At 36.4% G+C, this 6859-nt stretch overlaps 1 pseudogene; it reads left to right on the plus strand.

The window, feature by feature from the left end:
* The first annotated feature begins 2313 nt into the window (after nt 1–2313).
* On the plus strand, nt 2314–3971 carry LOC141541096 (glucose-6-phosphate isomerase-like; annotated as a pseudogene).
* Nucleotides 3972–6859: the final 2888 nt, after the last annotated feature.

The following is a 6859-nucleotide window of genomic DNA, read 5'->3' on the forward strand; positions in this document are numbered from 1 at the left end:
TCTGTGATGAGGCATCACTTAATTGTTAAAGGTTAAGAATTTTTATTCTAGCCTGCTGAGATATTTTGGGATCCCAATTTTTATGTTGTATAGCTATTCTCACATGTACAATTTTTATAACTGTGTTATCCCTGCTTCCCTCCATATCTTTTTCCAAGAAAATAATAAAACCAAATAGATTTTGACATTATACAGAGACTCCCATAATGTGGGAAAGAAATTTTCCACTAAAATTTTTTCTTGCACTACCTGTGTTTTTTAGACAAAGAGAAGAGTAATGCCTGAGAAGACACACATAAGACTAGTTCTCTCTCTTCTATATGAATTCTAAGAGAAAGTGAACTAGCTTCTGAACAGTGGTTACAGAATTTTGCAATATTCCATAAACAGTGGTGGGCTATTTTATTTCTATCCTCAAAAGACATCTGGCTATTTAAAAAAAATAGTATACTGACTCATTGCCCACCACAAAATAGGGAAAAGAACAGATAATACATCATCATAATCAACAAAATGTGAGTAGAGCTATATAGTCTGTCAGTGGACTTGGGCAGATATTTTCATAAATTTTTAGCCAAAACTGATAATTAATATTCCATAGTTTCTACCAGTTACTCTTTGGCACCTATAGGAATATCAAAAATAATGTTCTCACTCTAATTTTTCAAATAAATTATTTGTTCACCTAGTTGAAAATTAGGATAAAGCACATTCATCCAAAATGTGTAAAAACTTCAGCCTATTCTAGCACAGAGTCTTACTGGGAATTGCTGGGCGAAGACCACAGTTAGAATCAACTTTTGCCAAGCCCAGTCTTTTATGTGCCCTTACATTTTGTGTGTGGTTTACTGCTTTGAAACTGTCTACCTATTCTAATGGAAAACTTGGTTCCCAGTGCTTCAGTTCCACTCTACACTAGATTTCTGAGGAATACTTTCATTATTTACTCTGAGTGTTCTCTTAAACAGGGATGGCAGAAGTAAAAAGGGCGTCTAGAATATAAGCTTGAATCTGGTATGGAATAAAATGTTTAATTCCAAGTAGAAAAAAATAAAAATTAAATAAGGAGGATATAGGAAAGCAAAGGAAGGAAGGAAGGAAGGAAGGAAGGAAGGAAGGAAGGAAGGAAGGAAGGAAGGAAGGAAGGAAGGAAGGAAGGAAGGAAGGAAGGAAGGAAGGAAGGAAGGAAGGAAGGAAGGAAGGAAATGAGAGGGAGAGTGGAAAGAAGAGAGGAAGGAAAAGAAGGAGGGAGGTAGGAAAGGAGGGAAAAAGAAGCAAGGGAAAGAGGGAGGGAAGGTAAGAGGGAGGAAAGGAGGGAGGAATGAGGGAAGGGAAAAAACAAAGAAGAATTGTAGAATGGTTACAAAAAGTTCAGAGACTAGTATTTAGGTCTTGCTAGCACATTTGCAACAAATGTTTTCATTAGCTATTTTGTTTACCACCAATGAGGAGAGCAAAAGAATACCAAGTAGAATCTTTGTTCACTGGTCTGTCCTCTGCCTTCCCAAATTCTGTCTCTTTATCTGTTTGACTTCCTTTCATACAATCTGTTGCTCCAATTGTTACTATTTAACCTACTCTAGTATCCAGTACACTCTGACTCAAGAAAGAGAAGATACCATCTTTTCTAGATTTTACAAGGACTTCCACCAAAGGAAAGATGACACAAACAAGAAGCAGTGTCATTACTGCTTTTGACCATGTCTTTACACTTCAGGGATGAAAAAAAGAAAATATATGAAGGATAGAGATTATGCTTTCAATATATTCTTGGAGTTCTAGCTAAGCATTTAATTAGAAGAGACTTTCACATGGTAAAATGTAGTCAGGAGAGATCGCTTCCTCTGAAATAAGGGAGTTCCACAAGAAGATGCTGCATTATAAAAATAAGGTCAATTGTTATTCAGTATTCATTAATTCAAGAAGAATTTATAATGAATGGGTGAGTGAATACATTAACTCTAAAGGGCATGTGTCATTCCTCAACAGATTTAATAAATTTATGGTGACATTATTAGGATTAATAAAAAAAAAATCCTTATGAATTTTGCCACATATTAACACAAACTGGTTTGACCCAGATTAAGTCATTATTACAATTTAGAAGCTAATTTTCTTTTCTTTTTTAAAAAATTTTCTTTATTAATTGAAATTAAATTAAATGCTGTAGCATATATTCTCTGCATCACCTTGAAATAATACCCTGATGAATTCTGAATGCAAATCAAAGCATAATATTCTTCAGTTCCAGCCATTTGCAAACTAAAAAGTGTTTCGCATTCAAGCTGTCTTTTGTGGCTGTTTGTGTCCCCCATGGCCGCGCTTGGCCAGGACCCGAATCCAGAAGCTAGTCCAGTGTCACCGCAAGCATGGATCGGAGCTCAACCTCTGGAACCTTTTTTGAGATGGACCAGGACTGCTTCAATGGCTTCAGCTTGAATCTGGAAACTAAAAATGGACACATCCTTGTGGATTATTCTAAGAATCTTATCACAGAAGATGTGATGAAGATGCTTATTGAACTGGCTAAGTTTTGTGGGGTGGAAAATACTCAAGAACAAATGTTCAAGGGGAATAAGATCAATTTCACTGAAGACGGGGCTGTGCTCCACTTGGCATTGAGGAATTGCTCCAACACACCCAAGCTTGTGGATGGCAAGGACATAGTACCAAAAGTGAACAAAGTGCTGCAGAAAATGAAGGCATTCTGCCAGCATGTTCATGGTGGAAACTGGAAAGGCTACACCGGGAAGACGAATACAGATGTGATCAACATAGGCATCAGAGGTTCTGACTTGGATCCTCTGATGGTGACAGAAGCCCTGAATCCCTATTCCAAATGAGGTCCTTGAGTCTGGCTTGTCTCCAATATTGGCAGCCACCCATATTGCCAAGACACTTGCTGAACTCAATCCTGAAACTTTCCTCTTCATCATTGCTTCAAAGACATTCACCACTCAGGAGACCATCATCAATGCAGAAACAGCCAAGGAGTGGTTCCTTCAGGCAGCAAATGACGCTTCAGCTGTGGCAAAGCACTTTGTGGACTTGTCTACCAATGCACTGAAAGTTAGACTTTGGAATTGACACTGAAAATATGTTTGAATTCTGGAACTGGGTTGGTGAATGTTACTCGTTGTGGTCAGCTATTGGCCTCTCCATTGCTTTGCATGTTGGTTTTGATAACTTTGAACAGCTTTTGTCGGGAGCTCATTGGATGGATAATCACTTCCTCACTGTTCCACTGCAAAAGAATGCCCCTGTGCTGCTTGCCATGCTGGGCCTCTGGTACATTAACTGTTTTGGATGTTAAACTCAGGCCCTGCTGCCCTGTGACCAGTATATGCATTACTTTGCTGTCTACTTCCAGCAGGGTGACATGGAGTCTAATGGGAAGTATATCAGCAAGTCAGGATCTCGGGTTGACTACAGCACAGGCCCTATTGTGTGGGAAGAACCAGGGACCAATGGACAGCATGCTTTCTACCAGCTTATTCAAAAGGGTACCCAGATAATTCCTTGTGACTTTCTCATCCTAGTTCAGACGCAGAATACAATCTGGAATGGTCTCCATTAAAAGATTCTTCTAGCCAACTTCCTAGCTCAGACTGAGGCTCTGATGAAGGGGAAGACGGTAGAGGAAGCACAAAAAGAGCTGGAGGCTGCAGGCAAGAGTAGTGATGCCCTGAAGAAGCTGCTACCTCATAAGGTCTTTGAGGGGGAATTGTCTTACTAATTCCATTGTCTTCACAAAGCTTACTCCTTTCATTCTTGGAGCTTTAATTGCCATGTATGAGCAAAAGATCCAGGGTATTATCTGGGATGTCAACAGTTATGATCAGTGGCGAGTGGAACTGGGAAAGCAGTTGGTGAAGAAAATTGAGCCTGATTTGGACTCTGATAAACCTGTGACCTCTCATGATGCCTCCACCAATGTGCTGATCAACTTTATCAAGCAGCACCGAACCTAAGTCATGAATCAGCTGCCTGTGCCCCCGTGATCCAGTGTGTAGTGTTGTGATCTGATCTGTGTTGTATTGACCATTTGGTTCCTTCCTGCTTTGTCACATCCTTTAGGGCAGACTCCTTCCTCCTTGTCAGGAAAACAAGTCCCACCTTATGAAGCCGCTTCAGTCTGGTGTTTTTAAATGTTTTGGTCCTCTGTCACATGCAAACTCACACTCTCCTTTTGCACTGATACAAGTGCTCAGCCTTTCCATATACTTTTCAGGGCTGATCTAAAAAAGTAAAGATGGCTGGCAAGAAAAAAATATATATTCTTCAGTTCCTTATTTTTGTGTTTTGCTTTTCCCCTCTTTGTATCTGTGTCTTTTTTTACAAGATGACTAATATAGAAATATTTCTTCTACAATAAAAGAAAATTTCTCCAAGTGTCCAAAAGCCATTTAACTTAATTTTCAGGTTACTGATTTGTATTTGAAGCATTTAGTTGGTTATTAGATATATAAATTGATAAATTACAAAATAAATTTAATAAATAAGTTATAGAAATAAAAGTATTGAGGTCTTTTCTTGAAGCAACTAAGGTATACATCTAGAATGGAATTTAGCTCAATTTATACCCAATTTTACCTCTCAGATAGAGAAACACATTGTGCTGTCTCATATTCTATAGAATAAGGATTAAGGTTACAGGTCCTTGGGTAGCCTTTCCAAAATACAATTTATGCTTTAGACCATTCTTTTAATTTCTCCTCCTTAATAAATAGTGAATCTTGAGAATAATTGACTTGATGTTTCTCTGGCATCTTATCATTTTGTGCTCATATGAAAAGAAGAAGGGAAATGGCACTAATATGAAGGATGGAGATGCATGTATGCATATGCATTTGTACATATACATGTGTGTAAGTGTGTATTATGTGACAAAAATCTTCCCAAGTAGCCTGTTTCTATTTTTTTCAATGACATTATAAACATTTATTCTAATTAATATTTATTTTATTTGTAATAATAGTCTAATTGGAAAGACAGCCCTTCCACTTGAACTTCAGATTTTGCTTATTGCTAGGATGGTTGTATTAGCTTTTAGAGTCATCTGTATACTTGAATAGTTGAAAATTCATAGCATCAAGTGAAATGAATACTACCAAAAGAACATTGTACCCAATAATAGAAATGATGATCAGCTATTAGCTTTTCTCAGCAATGTGGTGAGCCAAAACAATTCCAATAGATTTGGGATGAAAAATTCCATCTACATGAAGAGAGAACTGTAGAGACTGAATGTGGATCAATATTTTTACCTTGTTTGTTAGTTTGCTTTTTCTTTTTCATTGTATTTCCCTTTTGGTCTGATTTTTCTTATACATGACTAATATTGAAAGACATTTAAGAGGATTGTACATGTGTAACCTATTTAGATTGCTTGCTTCATTGAGGAAGGGGAAGGTAAGGGAAGGAGGAAGGAAAAATTTGGAACACAAAATCTTACAAAAATGAATGTTGAATACCATCTTTATGTGTATCTGGAAAAAGAAAATTCTACTGAGAAAAAAATTTTAAAAGAATAATTATCATTTTCTTTCTTTTACCAAGATTTAACTATCATGAACATTAATGCCTACTGGTTACCTGCATATTTACACATTTTGGTTTTTAAAAAGCTACTTACACTACGCAATGATGTATATATGTTATACTTCAATAATATAAAGTCCTTTGATCAGAGGAAATTTAGTAATAATTGTATGAGAACCCTGCTAGAAATATTGGGATACATGGTGAAAATAAAAGAAATACTATGGCTACTAGTATTATTAGTGATAGAGCTTTGACTTTAGGATCTTGATTTCAAGTACTGCTTCTGGCTCAATGGGGATACAAAGAAAAGCAAATGACAGCCCTTGTTCTCAAAAGGCTCACAATCATAATGGGGAAGACAACATGCAAATAACTATGCATGAATAAGTTTTACAAAGGAAAAACAGGATAATTCTCTGAGGGAGGGAATAAGAATTGAGAAGAATCAGGAAAGGCTTACTATAGAATTCCATTTATATAATTGAGAACTTAGATATTTGGCCCATTCCTAATATCCTATAGCAAGATAAGATATTATAAGCAAATTAGAAGAACAAAGGATAATTTACTTCTCAGATTTGTGGAGAAGTAATGAATTTGTGGTCAAAGAAGACTTAGACTATGATATGGAATGCAAAATTGATAATTTTAATTATATTATTTGAAGCTTTTTGTACAAACAAAATGAATGCAGAGTAGATTGCATGGGAAGCAATAAACTAAGAAACCATTTTATATCCAAGGGATAAAGGCCTCATTTCTAAAATATAATGAATTGATCCAAATTTATAAGAATTCAAACCATTTTCCAACTGATATGTGTTCAAAAGATATGAATAGAAAATTTTCAGATGAATGAATATTCATTTAAATGCTTTAAATCACTATTGATCAGAGAAATGTAAATTAACAAAATTCTTAGGTACTGCTACATACTTTTCAGATCAAATAACATGACAGGAAGAGATAATGAATGTTGGAGTATCTGGTGCTGAATATCAGAATCAGGTCTCAGGTGATTTCAGGTTGACCAAGTGGTTGGAAGCAACTCTCCTTGTTCTTCTTTCTGGAATCCAGCAGCTTTCCCTAACAGGACCTGAAAGACATAAATAGACCGGCACTCGCCAAAGTACTAAGGATAGAACTTGTCAATGTCCTTCCTCATCATTCCAAAGTACCTTTTGAATGTTCTCTGGTACATGAAGCACTGTTTCCATAAGACCTAATTTTCTGTCCTGTCTATAAGATTGTGCCATATGTATCATCCTGGAGAGAGGCTGGTATCCTTATCTAGGCACAAAAAAATTTAAGTATA

This window comes from Sminthopsis crassicaudata, chromosome 4 (assembly GCF_048593235.1).
Source record: "Sminthopsis crassicaudata isolate SCR6 chromosome 4, ASM4859323v1, whole genome shotgun sequence".
NCBI lineage: Eukaryota > Metazoa > Chordata > Mammalia > Dasyuromorphia > Dasyuridae > Sminthopsis > Sminthopsis crassicaudata.